This window comes from Coenobita brevimanus, chromosome 5 (genome assembly GCF_032717465.1).
Source record: "Coenobita brevimanus isolate Jiangsu-jjx chromosome 5, ASM3271746v2, whole genome shotgun sequence".
In the NCBI taxonomy this organism is placed as follows: domain Eukaryota; kingdom Metazoa; phylum Arthropoda; class Malacostraca; order Decapoda; family Coenobitidae; genus Coenobita; species Coenobita brevimanus.
In genome coordinates this window covers 20,075,143-20,094,609 of record NC_136958.1, presented here as the reverse complement: position 1 = coordinate 20,094,609, position 19,467 = coordinate 20,075,143, and positions in this window count along the sequence as shown.

Below are 19,467 nucleotides of genomic sequence, written 5' to 3'. Positions count from 1 at the left end.
TTCATTGAAATCATTTTGTGATAATAGTTTTATAAGATTTGTTTTACATATCTGGTAAATAGCCATAGCATATATTAGGTAAATAACACTATTCTTTTGTTATTTGTATTATTGATCCACCAAAAATAGGTGTGGTGTTCTCTCCTCATGCAACTTCCTAAATCCGTGTCTGAAATCAAATATTTGACCTTTACACAAGTTGATGAGAGCGGTTGTTGCAGTCTGAGTGTTTCTTCCTGCATTATTCCGTTTTTTACCTTGCCCGGACGGAGTATTGTTTTTGGTCGGGTTTGTTTGTTTGTTTGTCAGTAACATTATGGAAAAACGGCTGAATGAAATCACATGAAACTTTCACGATATGTCGGCACTGGTTCCCAAAGAAAGTTGTTGAATTTTGGAGGTAATCAAGCAACCCTGAGAGGTCAAATTCAAGGTCACGGGTATTCAGAGGGCTATAACTTGAAAACGGTTGAAGATAGAGATATTTACTATAAACAGTATACAGGAATCGTAGTATGAGCTTTCATTTGCCGCCAAGACCTTTGACCTTGAATGGCCTTGAAAGGTCAAACTCAAGGTCACGGATACTCAAGGGACTATAACTTGAAAATGATTGAAGATAGATATTTTCTATTATCAACATATAGGAAATCCCATATGGGTTTTTGATTGGTACCTTGACCTTTGATGTAAGTGACCTTGAAAGGTCAAACTCAACATCATACATAATCAGAGGGCTATAACTTGAAACTCGTCGAAGATAGAGATATTTACTATTACCAGGATATAGGATGTCTCATATGGACTTCCATTTGGCAGCATGACCTTTAACCTTGAGTGACCTTGAAAGGTTAAATGCAAGATCTCGGATTTTCAGAAGGCGTAACTTGAAAACATTTGTGTCATTACCTTAGACTTTAATTGTGCACTGATGCTAAATGGCAGAAACAAGTCAGCATTTAACCCGTCGCATCCTGTTGACATATGGGTACGTCACAACTTTTTTCACGCTGAGACCTGATGACATACTGGTACATTCTGCAATTGCGAGGTCCAACATTTGCATATTTTCAAGTTTCGCAGGTGATTCTCATCAGGCATATGTGGGAGATCTTCCTCTATCAGCTGCCACACCTGTCCACACGTGACCCCAGCACGCCAATGTCTCGGCAACTCACGTGTTAGCAGTGACCCGACCAGTAAAGACATATCGTGCTGCAGTCTTTCCGACAATGAAATTCAAGCCGCCCTTGATGCCTTTACAGGTGAGAGTGATTCCTCAATCAATGACGATGTGGAGGACAAAGATTACGTGGCGCTGGAGAAAGAAACGATCAGAAGTGATGAGAAGGTAATGTCGCCAAGGAAGGTGTGGTATGTTGATGTGTTCGGTGAGTGAAACAATGCTTATATCACCTATATCATTGTGTGAAAACCAATATATGTCTTGTACTACATATAAATTCGTACCAAACGAACAAATATCTACCTATTCTGAGTGGTTTGCAATAGTTACCCCTACCATAGAAAACGTGACAGCAGCAGCAGCGAAGCTCCTGAGAAGACGGTACCAGGTGTTCGGAGGGACACCTGTATAATGCACTTATAAGCTCAGTGAGCACTTTTTTGGTATTTTCCAATGTTTCTCATAAAAAGCGGAGGTTTCAGCCTCCCAAAATCGAAAATCTAGTGGAATGGGGGGGGGGCATTATTGAAAAACCTGCCAGGAGGCGCCGGGTTAATAGCAACAAAATAGCTGCTGTCCAGCGGGGTTTGTTGTGCCTGGCACCACTCGTTTTTTTTTTTTTCTTTATCAGCCACAGGTTGTATATGGATTCCTGCATTTAAGTAAATGGAAGAAGTGTTTGTTGCGCACTGAGACTGAAGACACACGATATGGAAGTTAAAATTTTTTAGTATATTTGTATATTTTGTTATCAGACATAAAACTCAAATTTCAGTAAAGTAAGGTGTTAACAGGAATAGAATACTAGAATTGTGCTGACCATGAGAGAGATGAGGGGACATTGGGTCAAGAGAGATTTGTGTCATGAGAGGCAAGTAACAAAGGTATAGATAACTCTCTCTCTCTCTCTCTCTCTCTCTCTCTCTCTCTGTCCCATAACCAATTAACTTTTTTCTCCACCCACTCAGTTCTCCCATCTTCAATCGCTTATTCGTGTGCTGGCTCCCGGCACACTAACCTTCTCCATTTCTTCTCTCTGTCTTTCCTATAATTTTGTTTCCCCTCTTACCCTCAACACTATGTAACGCAATTTATCCATTCAATTTGCATGTTTCTTCTCAACCTGCAAACATTCTTACTCAGGGTAGTGTACATATTGTGTCCTTCCCACTAGCAGCAGATTTCTTGTGTATTGAAGGGACGGCACAATCAGCGTTATCAGCATCTACTCTGCGCCAGGTTTAACTTCACAAAACATAAGAAAGAAGGTAGCATCTGATTCTTTTCCGATAATTGGTTCCATGACTGGAGACTAGTTTCATAAAGGTGTAAAAATGTTTTCGATAGGCCCGCAGAGGGAACCGTCCCCGTGACACACAAGACTGGGAAGTGCAATATGTGGGCTTCTCTGTATATCTTTCTAGTGTCCTTTCCATTTATGCTGTCTATATTTCTTTTTAAATTCTCTTCTCTCCCAGATTCACCCAATTCTGAAATTCCTCTCATAATTCATATTTATTAGCGTTCATATTGTCTCATGCCTCGTCTAGTTTTTATTTCCTTTCTTCCTCTGTTTTCCTCTTACCTTTCTGTCTCATTGTTCTCCTCATCTATCTTTCTTTGTTCTTGTTTCACATGCATTCTTTTTGCGGTAGTTTTACAATGTCACTTATATTTTTGCGCCCAGTCATTTTTCCCCTTTTTGCTTTCTTCATCGCTTTTTTCTCATCTGTCTCATCATCGTATTGGCATTTTTCTCCCGTTTCCTGTTGTTTCTCTCTCAAATCTCTCCTAGGCTCGATTTCCATTGCTACTTAACTTTACTTGTTCTTTTTTTATCTCAGTATCTCAATAATTTTGTGACATATCTCCGATCTCCATTGCATTTTTTTCCTCGTGTTGCAGAAGAAATCATACATTTGTGTTCATGCATCCAGTTTTTTTCCTCTATTTTCCATGCATTTATTGTTTTTTACTGACTGTCCAACTGGTCTTGCGATTCCTTCCCATTTCTATTGAATTCCTTTCACCGACAGAAATGTTTTTTTCTTCATATCTATCTATCTATTTATTTAAATATTTATTTTCTTATTTCTTCCCATATCGGCATTTCTACACTCAGCTTTTCGCTTACTTTCATTTCAGTCTTAGTGTCCTCCTGGTCAGACATATACCTCATTTGCCTTGCACATTTTTTATTACCTCCACCAATTTCTTGTACGTAGGGTGTCAGCAATTTTCTTTCTGAGGGGTGTTCTTCTATCAAACCCCAAAATTTAAAATTAAGTAATTGGAGTCTCTTAGAATGAGGAGGTTATAACCGACCCCTAACTCATCTATTATTATCTCCTTATATCCTAGTCAGTTCCCCTCGATCTGGCCAAATCTTTAAGGATACTTAGGTGCATAAGTCGGCATGCCAGGTAATGACGGGCTTGCGATCTTGGTTGGGTTGTGGGGGTCTGTCCAAGCAACCTGATGCCATCTCTGTACAGTACAGAGTGCTGCATGACCGAGACTTAGGAACTAACTGAAAAATTGAGTTTCGCTCTTCTTCATCGGATTTAGAGGTGACAAATAATATTTAATTACAATTACCTAAATACAATGAATTACGTCATGAAATTTACAAAGAAGGTTTAATTTACAAGTTAATCTTAGTTTTAAATAAAAATTATAGCCAAATACACGTGTTATCAACATTAATATATATATATATATATATATATATATATATATATATATATATATATATATATATATATATATATATATATATATGACCTTCTTCCATTTTCCAAGTCACTATACCACGCAAGCGCAGTCAGGTACATGGACTATTCCTATCATTTTAAGTACTTATATATGTATTTACATTATAGCTGTCCATAAAAGGTTAAAAGCAAAAGCATTTAATTCAGTAATAATAAAGACTATTAACCAGAAAACTAGAGGAAATTCCTGGGTTATTAAATGGTATATTAATTTTCTCAAAAAAAGTGATGGAAGTAAAAATGTCCCCCGAACAAAGATTATGACACTAAATACAGGACATCTCTGGGAAAATTCGGACGTATGGTAAGCCTACTGTACCTGCCAAAAGACAGGTGGATGATATCCCGACTGACCGACTCCTGTGTAGCTCTCTTGAGTTTGTTTTTAAAGTTTAAACTCGCTTGGGAAGTTGCAATAGAAAGAAAGTAAGACTTCTCTTTCATTCATTTTATGGGATACTAAGTTAGTTTGTAGCTGCTGAGTTCTTGATTTTAAAAGCAACATAAAGGATCACTTGGATATTGTCAAAATATATTACATATTAGGGAAAAACCAAAAAACAAAGCCAACTTACGAGAAATATTCAAACAGCTAGTTTTTGGAGCCAACCACTTTAAAAAAAAAAAAAAAAAAAAAAAAGGGGAACTTGGCCTTAAAAAAGCCAACCTGGCAACCCTGATCCAGAAGGAAATCCGGCTACCCCGTAGTGCAAGGCATACGGTACAAGACCGTAAAATCATCTAACTTCACGGCTCGCTATCGTAAAACAGAAAATTGTGCATCACCGCGTTTTTTGCGTGAAATTGCCGTGTTATTTACGGCAATTGCTAACAGTGTACGTTATTCAGATATTGCAAACGTAAAGCACTTTGTAGTTTTAAAATTAACCCTTAGGGTGTGGTTTTCTATTTACCTCTTGTACGTTGGCCAATACCAGGTGTCATTACTCTCCTAAATGGTTTATATCTGTTTTGCGTTATACTGTTTTATTCTGGATTACGCCGGACTGTTTGACTTACAAATGGAAAACTTCCCAAGACCTGTGGCTAAAACTTCGCTGACGATGTGGGGGTATATAAAAAAAAGAGGGCGGGGAAGGAACGAAGAAAAGTTGAAGAATAAAGAAGAAACGAGGTGGGAAAATGGTAGAAGGAGGGCATACCTGATTGGAGATGAGAAACGGCAGTGGAAGAGACACCCAGTGAAATTAGAGGATGTGAAAAAAAAAATAAATAATAAAGTGAGAGAAAAAGCCAAGTGCAAAGATGAATATATATATATATATATATATATATATATATATATATATATATATATATATATATATATATATATATATATATATATATATATATTGTCAATAAGAAAATAAGAAAATGCAAGCGAAGTATGAGAAAACTGTGCTAGAGGAAGCAGAGAGATAATATAAGAAAATACGGAAAAACTATGAGCGTTGGAATGAGAATAATAACAAAAGGCGACATACAAAAAAAAATGTGTAACGTAAGGGAAAAAATACAGTGACAATAGGAGCGAAACTTCAGATGAGTACCAGAGTGATAGAGAGAGAAAAAAAAATAAACAACTCAAATGAGTGCGAAATGATAGCAGAGATACAATATCCAAAGAAAAAAAAAATGAAGGAGAAGTGAGGAAACTGACGAGTGGATTCTAAGATGGAAATTGAAGAACGTGGAAAGGCATGGTGTAGGAATGTAAGAATGATAATAAATGAATAAATGAATGAATAAATGAATAAACAAATATGAGATACATGAAGAAAAAAAAAACATGCCAGCTGAAGAAAACTCTGCAATGGAAACGGGAAGAAAAAGCCAGACCATAGGGAGTGTAAATAACCAGTAAAATGCGTTTGTCGGCCGTGACGAGCGAGCGAGCGCCATGTTATCGCATTTTCCCTCTGATATAAAAATTAGTGAAAGCTTCGATATTTAATTGCTAGAGCTGATCCCCCCTCCCCCCCCAAAAAAAAAAGTGTTTCGACGGAAAATCTTTCTAAATTTGTATTCGTAACTGAAGCATTCATCGCTTGGAGACTTACATTCCAGGAAAACTCGAGATTCAAAGGGGTTCCTAGGCATTCATGAGTTAATTTTTAGTTGGTAAAATTTATTGAATGAATTTATCACATGCAGAAAGAATTTCAACTCTACTTCGTATAGGAGTAAAATTATTAGCTTCTGCTTACCGTGATGGTCGGGTCGGGCCGGGCCGCTCATTTCCAAATTTAACTAACAGTACACAACGCTTGCACGCTCGAAATAGGACACAAAAAGAAAACAGAAGGAAAGAATGAGAATCATAACACACGAATATGTAAGACGAGGATAAATGTGCGCAAGAAAAAATGTGCAAACTGGGACAAATACAGGAGTAATGAGGATATTGTTTTAGTTAATATTTGGGTATGATGGAAGAGAAAATAAGGGGAAAGTCAAACAGGAAATAAAATGGGTAAAAGGTGAGTGTGCCTGGAGCCATAGGAGGAGTGAGTCTTAGACGAGGGGAGTACTGAGTGGGTGGAGAGAGAAGTTAATTAGTGGTGGAGCAGACGAGAGAGAGAGAGAGAGAGAGAGAGAGAGAGAGAGAGAGAGAGAGAGAGAGAGAGAGAGAGAGAGAGAGAGAGAGAGGGTGGGTTTATTCCATACCAATATTATCCGTCTCTCCTGTGACAACATTGTTTTTAATCCAACGTCTCCTTATCCTTCTCATGATCAGGACAACTCTAGTGTTCTATTCTCGCTAACATCATATGATTTTTTCTGGATGAAAATTGAGTTTTGTTACCAAAGTGAGTAAATATGCAAATGAACAGAATATCTTTAACTCATATTATGTGATATCAGATTCTGTGCACAACCAATACATCTTCCGCTTTCAGTTAAACAATAATCCAAATGTAACCTGCGGCCGATAAAATAATATGAAATTATACGGCTGATGTATGGACACGGATTTAGGGATAGGCTTGGAGGGTATATGCCCCGTTTATTTATGATGGACCAACGATTACAAATGAAAACGAACAATGTCATTGACCAAATGCATGTGATATATATATATATATATATATATATATATATATATATATATATATATATATATATATATATATATATATATATATATATATATATATATATTACCAGCTATATGAAGTAAATATTACAAAGGTAATATCACTGAATAACTTCAGTGAAATCAAGGATTTGTTATAAATTTTCATGAATTTGGTAATGATTCAGCATATTTTCAAAATTGTGGTAATTCAGCTTGGAATTATACACCACCCCATTTTATTCCAAAGTGCTTGATCCTGCTCTGCACTTTGCCTTGTGACCAGTATCGTTGACTGAATAATTTCAAAAGCAAACTAATTCGTATTTGTCCCCCCTTATACCCATCCATCTGATTTAATTCATACTGAATAATAATATCTAGGTTGAACCTGGGAAGGCGGTGGCAGAATCGGTAGAGAAGCAGCCTGCATTCCAAATGGACCCAGGTTCGAATCCCGGCTGGAGCTGAGAACAGTTAAGGGATTTGAAATTCATAAAAAGCAGGCTTATCTGATCTACCAGATGACCCGCCGACATGTCATAAAAGTACCCCCGCTAATACAGTACACCAGTCCAGTATGAGACAGTCCTAGTATGTATTCAGTATGGATGGTGGGTATTAGCGCCGAAGTGGTGACATGTGGAGATGTAGGAGGACTACTGGGCCCCAAGGAGAACTACTGAGACTTGGGGATAGGCTCTGAAATCTTTGCCCTGAGTCTGACAAGTATGAAAAAAAATGTGGCCCTGACTTTTGACTTTTTCCTGTGACCCTTATCTTAGTTATGGAAAACAAATCGTTTTATCTTTGCCTTAATCTAAACCCTTTCATAGTTTGGTCAATCTCGGATAAACTCTGTTTAAGATGACCTTGCATGTGACTTCATGTTACCTGACATTTCATCTAATATTCTAGAAAATAAAAACCAAAGCAATCGTCCACAAATGTGTATCGCCTCCCATCACTAAAAAAACTAGATTAGTATTCCTCTGGTAATTGGAGGCAGATCAATATACTAGTTTTGGCACACACACACACACACACACACACACACACACACACACACACACACACACACACACACTCAAACAGTTTAAAGATACTCCTACTTAATTCAATATCATGCTAGCATTCAGAAGCCTGAAGTCAGCGATATTATGTTGGTGAAGGTCATGGACATAATTGGACATTGATATATTTCTAATATTTACCCTTTAAAAAGCCGTTCTCTTCGTTGGAGGCACGATAGAAAATATTGAATAATGGAAAATTAAAAGAAAAAGGAAGATGGTATTTAATCTTGTAAAATCTTCTGGCAATCAGAGTAATATCATCGCAGCTTGGCCAATATTATTAGGAAAGAAGCCATATATCCGTGAATACTGCTCACAGAGTCTGGATACAATTTACACACTCCGTTTTGAGATATTGTGGGAACAACTTGACACACACACACACACACACACACACACACACACACACACACACACACACACACAGGCAGGCAGTTACATCACGTCATCGCTAGACGGGCAATTATAAGTCAAGCCCATTGGAACCGTCAGTACATCCACCAAGACTGAACCTAATTTAACGAAAACAGTGTTTAGTATTTTATTTTTCCACACAGGCACACACATCAAACACTGACCTTGCTATGTATCCTTGATCCTTGGCTAATTTCTCACAAAATTCAGTCCCGTCATTCTTGCCTAAACCTCATCATTTCCACCATATTTGGTTAAAATCGGATCAAAACTGTTTAAATTGATCTTGTCCTTTGACTTAACCCCTGTAACGTTGGCCAATGACTGATTGTTCTCAAAATCGAAGTATTTTATCCGTCTTACTCTAGTCTTCTTTTACCAAGTTTAGTGTAAATATGCTAAAAACTGCTTATCATTCCATGTAGCCATTACCTTTGACTTCTGAAGTACGAGTACATGAAGCCAATCACTAAGTTATTTTCAATTCAATAGATTTGGTCCAACTAGGACCGAACAGTTTTAGTTAATTTATCACACACAAAAGCACGAGTGAAAAATTGATCCTGCCTTGTGATCATGATCACTGATAGACAGTTCTGAAAACTGAGTCCTTTCTTTCTTGCCTTGTTCTTAACCATCTCCCTATGTTGGATTTAACGTGGATAACAACAATGGAATTTGATTTTGCTAAGTCTAAATTTGATCTTGTCCTGTGTCCTTGACTTTTAATCTGAACCCTTCCGTCAAGTCTGCGTAATATCATATTAAAGCTGCGTTGATGCAGTGGGAAGTAAGATGAAAAGAAAATTCCATAAACTTTCTATCACCGTCATACATAATATTAAGGTTTAAAATGGCATTATGACCATCATAATCATAATCATCATCATCATCATCATCATCATCAAAACCCTGCATAGGTTGCTCAGCAAGTACAATAAGAAGAAATATGACATGTAGGAAAACTGTTAACAGAATGTCCAGTGGAATGGGTCTCACAACATGTACATATTATAACTGCATTCCAAGTTTTTTTTTTTTTTTTTTTAAATAACAACGGAGGAAGGAAAAACAAATGAATAAAAAGTAATAAGTAAAAAATTTCAGCGTTCATTTTTAAAAGATTCACATCACATATTTTTATGGAATAATTATATATTCCGTTTAATGACTGGGGTGCACGAGCAAGTGAGATGCATGGAAAGACTCCCTGTCTCTTTCTTTATTAATTTCTGCAACATTCATGACATTTCCTCTAATTTTCCCTCTGTTCCTCTAAATTTCACTTTTCCTCACTGAGACTCAAGTGTCTGAGGTGGCTGATAGCAAACCCGTCCCTATGTCCTTTACTTTATATTCATTTCAAAGCCACAGGTGACTGTTGTGTGTATGTACGAAACGAAGTACTTTGGTTTCGTATTCCATAACGTGATCTGAATTCTCTAATCATTAGCTTTGGCTATCCGATCATTCACTGACTGAATATATCAGTTCTGTATGCCTATCCCCAAATTCTACTTACTATGAAAAATTCTTTGACTCTTATTCGTGAGATGGAAGACATCCTGACAATTTCCCCTTTTTCTAAATCCCATTCCAAGATGATTTCAATGTTTACCACCACAATTGGCTTACCACTCCATTCACTGAACACCAGGTGAACAAGTCTGCATCTTTTCTATCCTTAATGACCTACAGCAACTTGTAAAGCACCTTACCCATATCCATGAACGCCATGAAATGAGTTCTAATATACTTGACCTCGTTTCTTACAACTAATCCTTCTGCTTACTCTGTTAGTCTTTTCTCTCCATCGGGCTCCTCTGATCACTGTCTTATCACCTTAACCTGTCCTGTTGCCCCAGTAAGGCCTGTGGACCCTCACAAGAAGCGGCAGCTGTGGCGCTTTGGAGCTGCTGATTGAGAGGCCTTCAGGCAGTACTTTTTTTTATTTTCCCTGGAATTACTATCGCTTTAATGACCAACAATCATCTGAGTGTGCATCACGCATTACACAAGTTATTCTCTCAGACATGGAAGTATACATTCCTTTCCCTTATCCTGTGACTAATGAAAAAAAAGAAAACGGTTTAAACACGCTTGTTCTAATGCTGTTCAACACAAGGAGAAGGCCCACAAAAGGTACAAGAGCCAACCCAACCATGATTCTTATCTCTTATGTCTCTGTCAAGAACCATGCGAAGTCTGTTTTCTGCTTTGCTGAGAACTGTTTCATTTGTATTATGTGCTCTGAAATGTCTTACTCAAATTCTTCATGCTCCTTCTGGCATCTTGCCAATACCGCTTTAACAAATTTACTTCATCCTCTTACCCTCCTCTTTTCTGTTTGATGGATGGCTGTGTATATAGTTCTTCCCGTGAAAGAGCAGAACTCCCTGCTCACTGCTCAGGCCTTCTCCTCCAGTATCACCTTAGACGATTCTGGTACCTTATCTCTACCATTTTCCCTCTCTTATTTCCTCATGACTGACTGCATTTTTTTTTTTTTAAGTTGATGTATCTTCTACTCTCAATTGCGTCGGTACTAGCAAGGCATATGAGCCAGATGGGGTCCCTCCTGGTGTCCTCGGGAACTGTGCTTCTGTGTCTATGCCCTGCCTAGGTAAACTGTTTCGCCTTTGCTGAGTTATGCCTTTTCTTCTTGCTGGAAGTTTGCTCTCATTCACCCAGTCCCAAGGGAAGATGACCATTACCAACCCTCTAACTCTCACACAGTTGCTTTAACATCCTGTGTTTCTAAAGTTTCTGAATCAATTTTCTGAATAATAAAATTTTCTCTCAGAACTTTCTTTGCAGTCGCCAAAATGGGTTTCACCAGGGTTGCTACACAGGTGATCTCACCTTCCTTTCAGACTCCTGGTCATCCTTTTTTTAGGGACTTTAGTGATTGCTTTGCCATTGCAGGTAACACCTCAAATGCCTTCAACCGAGTAAGGCACAAATCTTAAACTTCCTAACTACCGTCATACAATCACTGTCTTTCTATCTGTGCCTTCATCTCTAGCTTCCTTTCTGGTTGTTCTATAATGCTGTTGTAGACGGCCACCAATCTTCTCCTAAGGCTGTCAGTGGTGGTGTTCCTCAGGGTTCTGTCCTATCACCACCTCTTTTCTTTCTACTCATCAGTGACCTTCTATAATGTACATCTAACCCTACCCACTCATACACTGATGAATCCACCCTTCACGCTTCCATTCACTTCTCGTAGTGTCAGTTTTAGCAGTCACACACAGGACGAGGCTATGGCACATCGAATGTCTGACTTTGCTTATATCTCTGATTGGGATAGATGGAATCTTGTTGTTTTTAATGCACCAAAAACTCAGTTCTTTCATCTTTCAACCGTTAATATCTTCTGCAGGAGAATTCTCAAAATCTTAACAGTATCCAACTCAATCCTTCATCATCACTGAACATACTTGGGATTTAATTCTCTCAGTATTTATCTTGGAAAGATCATAACACTTTCTTTGTAAAATCTGCTTCCAGGAGATTAGGTGTCCCAAGCCAACACTGTGCCTTCTTTACCCCAGCACGGATGTTGATTTTACATGGGATTTACTTGCCCCCGTGTAGAGTACAACTCTTGTGTGAGGGGAGGCTCCCCACATACAACGTAATGTGCTTAGGCATCCCTAAACGATTGGATATTGAATTTGGCTTTTTTTTTTTTTTTTCTTTGGAGGGAACAATGTTGCGGGATTCTGGCCTTTGGTTGCTTCTTCCTTGAACAAAAGATTTTACTCTTAAATTGGTACTTTTATTATGATGCTGTTTCACTTATTTTACTTCCTCAACTTCCATACCTCATATTGTCACACATTCGTGATTTCTGAAAATCAATAGAATTGCTCTTTTCCACAGGCCTATCGTGAGCGCAAAGTTAAACTGTCGTAGCTGGCTCATTTACTGAGGAATAGAGCCTATTGGCAGAGAAACTTAAAGACTGGATACTTACCTTCAGAATTCTAGGTTAAGAATATTATGCTTAATTTCTTTCTTCTGCTACCATTTTTTTTTTTTTCCTGAATTTACTACTGTCTTGGTACGGTATCACCAACTTAATTTGATCCGTGATATACAAGTCTATGCCATGAAATAACTGAAAACAGAAAATACTACGCCCGAATTATCACTAATTTTATCCAACTAATTAGACAAGAGAGTTACAAACACACACACACACAGGAACACACTGACACTAACACAAAGAAATATTTGATGACCATGTAACAAACAGCTTGTCAATATATAAAAGAATGCATTATACCATTCTATCCGGTGATAAATTATTCATTTCAGTCATGCCACCACTTGACAGATATATTCAGCTTTAGGTGGGATGCACTGTAGTAAACGGTTGACGAAGCTATAAACCAACTCAGTAAATTCTATAATAACCTACTTATGTCGTTAGGAGACGGCAAAAATAGAACACAAAAGACGCCTTTGTAGTGAAATGCACAAGAAGTAATATAATACAGCAATACAGACATCTTACATGACAATAATCACAAAGCACAAAACATTAAGTTATTTACTGAAAATAATGAAAGCAAACACACTAGACTTTTTTTTTTTTAATTTGCCTTGGCTAAAAACTGCCGCCTTTCCATGTTGACTGCTGGGTTGTATCAATAGCTTAACGTTGAAGAATAACGCTAGTACTGAAGGGGTTGCTATGGCATGGATGCAAAGTCATATCACTGTCTTTTTCTACCACTGTGCAACGTGAAAATAAACCACGAAAGGACGAAGAAATAAGCCAGGCTAAAGTGAAAGAGGTATAGTACACGGAATAAAATATTTAAAGCAGCATAATAAAACCACACTGCTCAGTGGACGAAAGTGGGGGAGCCGGGAACGAGAGACAACATTCTACAAGGGAGTCGAGAGGATAAGTAGCAAGTGAAGAGGTAGGGTAAGAGGATAGTGAGCGAGGGGGAAGGAAAGGAGAGGAAGGCACAAAAAGAAGTGGAGGGGATAAAGGAGAGGGGGAGGTGCTAGTTAGACCTGAAGGAAGAGGGAGGAGGGAGCAAATGAGGGGACGGTTGTACAACACGAAGTGGAAGGGGAAAAGGGAGGTTGCTAAGTACTGTAAAGACAGAGGAATGGGTAGTGAGGAGAAAGAAGGCAATGGAAGGTAGGAAAAAGCGATGGAAGGGAGACTGAGTGAAGGTTAGTAAATAGGACGGGATAAAGGATGAGGCGAAAGAGAGGAATGGGGGGCAGAGAAAGAGGTGGATGATAAAAGAAGAGGAGCTGGTAACAATAGATGGAGAAAACGAGGGGAAGGAACTATAAGCGAAAGGTATGTAGGAGAGGTAAGAGGGAGGGAGGGATTACAAGGTAGAGATAGAGAAAAGGAGAGGGAGTAAAAGAGTAGAGAAAGGTAAAGTAAGAGGTGAAGGGGAAGAAAGGGAGGCTGGTAAGTAAAACCGGATTAAAAGGAGGGAGGGAGCAATGGAGAATAGTAAGATAGGAAAAGAGTTGGAGGGGGAGAGCGTGGGAATTTGTAAGCAGAGAGGGAGGAAAGGGAATTAAGGGAAAAAAGCGTAACGGAGAGTGAGAAGAAGGGAAGGAAGAAGCGTGGGAGGAGAAACAGACAATGAAATATAGGTTAGGAAGATGGCGCGATTAGAGAAGGAGAGAAGAATGGAAATAAGGTAAAATAAGGTGGAATGGAAGTTAACATGGGCAACGAAAGACAAGAAATTATGTGGTGAAATAAAATGTACGGTGAAGATGAGAGAGAGAGAGAGAGAGAGAGAGAGAGAGAGAGAGAGAGAGAGAGAATTAATCCTTTTCCCCATGACGGTCCTTTATGAGCTGAATAAAATTGTTCGAAAGTAACCATAGTGAAGTAGAAGAATGAATCCTGGTGATGTTCTTGTGTATTTACTCAATCTGCTGAGAGCCGATTCCTCAAGTTTAGAAAAAGCTGGGTGCACTGAAGGGATTTATTAATGCTATAATTTCTAACCTCCCCGGTCCGCTAAAACCTTTCCTAGGATGAACAAACTTGTCTCGAGGTAGCAAAAATGAGCCCCCCCCCAAAAAAAAAAAAAAAAAAAAAAAATAATAATAATAATAAATAATTAAAATAAAAGACTGAAGAGGCGAGCATTCTCTTCATGAAATGTCTTTTTGGACCAAAGTAAAATCTTCCTAAGAAGCCAAAACACTAAGGACGAATTAGCGAGAAGGTGATTAACAGTTATGCAGCAATAAATCCTCCCCAAAGGCAACCAAACCGTTTGGAGGTAGGCAGAAAAAAAAAGTGAAAGATTTAAGGCATCTCTCATAAAGTTCCTGGACGAGAGGTTCTTCCTGAGGTGAGTAAAACTGTTAGGAGGAGATGTGAATGTATGAATGTATGGATATAATTATGAATGTATGAATGAGGGGCCAAGGGTATTTACGCAAAATACTAAGACAAACACTATTAGTGGTATACAAAACCTCGTAATTCCTCTTCTTTTGCTTTTTTATTTTTTTATTTTGGGGGGCATATTACACTTTATCATTCTTGTTTAGGTCATTTATATCGCTTAACTATCGACACTGTATGTAACAAGTAAGAAAATAATGAGGTGTCTTTAGCAGAAAAAACTGATACGAATGATTTTTTACGAAATCTGCGAAGCCACTTAGAATACGATCCACAAATGAGGATGATATAATGTGACGGTGGTTGCACACATAAGATAATATGCAACACGTCACTGTACTGAAAAGATTAATATTTTTGCAAATTAAATAATAATTCCCTTCCCCTGCTCCCTATGAGTTATATGATATTAAGAAGCCCCACAAATTTGCCGATAAATACTAGTATTTTACAACATTTTTTTAACCCCTTCATGGTCGGAGCAACTCTAGCATTTTGTTCTAGCTAACACTAGATTCTCAGGGGACAGTGTATGGCATGGGAGCTAAAGTGCACAAATACTGGCCCCATTTAATTTTTTTTTTTTTTTCGTCAGAAAGTCGAGAGTATTTTAATCAGCCTTTGTCAGACGGCTTTATTCGGTCCAGAGTAGGTAGCCTACAGGCGACTGAGAGTGTTAACACGCCCAACGTAGATCAGTCATGTTTGTGGTTCAGGCAACCCTCACAACTACTAGCGCTTAAAGTAATAATATATTAACACTCAGACTCCTATGACTCAACTTCAGTTAAATAAAGTAATTTAGTTAAAGTGGTCATTGCAAGCTTAAAGGAGATAGCATTAACACTTTGATTCATATGACTCACTTTTAACTTACTGTATTGGCTGGTACTACTCTGGTAGAATCACATGTATCCAGACAATGAGAAGGTTCATATCAGGCAATGACAAAGATATAGTATGTTGTCTAGTGTTATTGCTTTTCATGTATCGAGTTACTCATCAGTTATGTAAAGGCCACATTCACCGTGTCATGGTCACACCTTTTTTCGTTTTATATCAGTTCAAACACCAAACCATCAGAAACATACATAGCTCGTGACATGTGTACCCAGATTCTTGGGTTTGAACTGTGAGGGGTCATTTCATATTATTTATTATGTTCTCGCCCTGTCGGTTCTACCGAAAATATTTGCACACACACAAACAGTCACACACACACACGAATGGAACGTGGGAGAAGGCAGATGCATCGTACTCCTCTCAACTGCATCAAATGCCTAATTGTATCTAAAAATGAGCCAACTCGGTACTGAGCAAAATTATTGATGGTTTAATATTGCAGAGGAAGTAAAAGCGAAAAAGAGAAGTCCAATGAAAGTATACCGAATAATCAGAGCCCTAAGGAATTTGCGGAAGACAGACACGTGCCGAGTATCAACAGACAGGCGCTGGGTAAATTCAAAGAATGACATAACGGAGACGCTAAACTGTAAGTAGACAGTATATTTCTGTGATGGCGTACTTTCAAGAAGTGCATCTAAGTAAGAGGAAGGGAAACAGTAAAAAACAAAACGATGACTACACAGACCTGGTGGATATGGTTATATTAAATAAATTAGCTAAGAAAGTGAATAAACTGGTGGAAACTTTCAAACTGGAATTGAATGAAATCAAGAAGAAACTGTACCAACAAAAGGGAAAAAAAAGAGGAACTGGTAAAGGAGTGAAACAGAAAAGATGCAACAATAGGTGAGCTACAAGCTGAGGAAGACTTTATGAAGAAGAAATTGACCAAAATGGGAAATAGGGTACTCACCCATGAGAGTGTTTTGAAGTACAATAATGATAAAGACATAATTAGACAGGAAGGTAATATGTTAGAACAATGCAGAGGCAGTGATGAAAAGATAAAGCAGGCAAAAATTGATGGGAAGATAACACAGGCAAATGAAATTATGAGAAATTACACAGAGGAAGTACAAAGTACACGGGCAGAAGAAGCAGCCACAACAAGTCAAAATCTAGAAAACAAGGCTGAAGAGAAAGACATGACAAGAGAAGTGAAAGACATCATAAGGAAAATTACCTGGCTGATAAAGGAAACAGCTGGGATCAATAAATCTATAGTCATCACTTGTAAAGATGAAGAAGAAGTAAGGAATAGAATCACCAGAGATAACAAGGAGATAGTAAACATACTGATCATATTGATAGTAGTATCAGAGGCAGTCTGTGAGAAAGTCGCAGAGGAATTTAAGAGATCAGGGAAATATGAGAGGAACAAGTCAAGGCTTCTGAAGGTAACCTTCCAAAGTGTGAACACTGTAGAAGAGGTATTAAAAAGTTAGCAAACTTAAGGAATGAGAGTAATACAAAGAAGTATGGATAAAAAGGTGCCTAACTCAAGAGGAATGGGGATTACTAAAAGAAAAAGAGGGAAGAAGCAAAAACAAAGAATGATACAAGGTCAGATGAGGATAAAAGTAATTTTTTTCACAAAGTACTAGGATTGCAAGTTAAAAAATGACACATAAACAGCAAGAACTAAATAAAAGTAAGATAGTAGACCCAACCAATATCAAGTATGTGAACAGTATGGTTAAGATAATGTATTCAAATGTAGATGGAATAATATCCAAATTATTTGAGATAAAAAATTATATAACGGACAATGAGCCTCATATAATTTGTTTAACAGAAACAAAATTAACCCCAAGGATATCAGACGGCTCCTTAAATTTGGATGAGTACAATATTTGGTGAACACAGAAATTTGAGAGAAAAAAAAAAAGGAGGAGTTATGATACTAACAGGGAAAAACTCCAAGTAAAGGAGATAGAAGTAGACCTACCCTCACAAGCTGCAGTAGAGATTAGTACATCCGAAGGTTTAATAATTGTGGCAAATTTATATATGTCACCCAAGACAAATACATGGTACAGAGGTGAATATGAAGATCTGGCAGAAAAGACAATTCAGAGTTTAAGAACCCTACTATACAGAATGGAAGAAAAATCTGGATTATACTAAGGGCAGATTTTAACACAAATATAAACTGGAATACTCTAGATATAACAAGCCGTGAAAGTTGTTACAATCAAAAGCTTTTGGATCTTATTCAGGATTTTTTCTAACACAATATATAAAGGAGAACACCAGAAAATGAAGACCAGAAGACCCCTCATTACTAGATCTCATACTTACTAGGCAAGAAAATTAAATTGAGAATATAATCTGTGATCCTCCATTCCGCCAAAGCTACCATGCAGTACTAGATTACAATTTCAGGATAGCATAGGATATAGTTAGAGGTAATGAAAATTTAAAAAAGAGGCTAAACTACAAAAATGGCAACTATCATGACCTAAAGAAGTACTTCAACGATATAGATTAGGAAAAGGAGCTCCCCACATACAGCTCTTCTCAATAGGGTGGAGTCAAAGGCTTTTCGTCTCATTAACTCTCCTCCTCTTACTGACTCCCTTCAACCTCTGTCTCTTCGCCGCACTGTTGCATCTTTATCTCTTTTCTATCGCTACTTTAATGGTCACTGCTCCTCTGAACTGTCTGCTTGCATTCCTCCACCTCTACGACGGGCGGGTAGCACCCGTCTGGCAGCAAACTCTCATCCCTTTTCTGTCCAACTCTCTAATGCAAGAGTTAACCGTTACTCCCAGTCTTTCATTTATGCAACAGGTCAGCTCTGGAACTGTCTCCCTCTATCTGTATTTCCTGCTGCCTATGATCTCCAGTCTTTCAAACGCAGTGTGTCCAGGCATCTCAAAATGATCGGATCTTGAATTTGGCTCTCTATTGTATTTTGTTTTTCTCTTGGAGGGAACTGTTACTGTGGGCTCAAGGCCTTTGGTTCCTTCTTTCTCGCATAAATATATATATATATATATATATATATATATATATATATATATATATATATATATATATATATATATATATATATATATATATATATATATATATATATATATATATATAAGACTTTTACGAAACAGGAGTAGATAATTATTTCCCACTCCACAAAGACACGGAAATAAGGATAAAGGACTGGTTTAAAATTGACTGTAGAAATGTCAAACAGAAAAGATATTTACTGTAGATCAGATACAGACGACATAAAAGTAAGAGAGCATATAACAACTACAGGCAGGCAAGAAATGATTATACGAGGATAAGGAAAGAAGCTCAAAGGCAGTTTGAGGAAGACATTATAAATAAAAGTACTGATCAGCCGAAGTTATTTTACAGCTACATACCAAGCAAAGCAAAAGTTAAAGATAAAATACAATCCATCATGGATGTGGGGAAAATCTGTATCAATGAAAAAGGTGTTTGTGAAGTACTAAACAGAAATTTCCAGTCAGTTTTTACTAAGGGAAAGCAGATTTGCGAGAGATGAAAACGAACAAGCATGCCCACACATATTAACCAATATATGTATAACAAAACAAGAGGTCCAGGAAGAGATGAGGAAGGCAATGGCTCTGACGAGATTTTGTGATGGG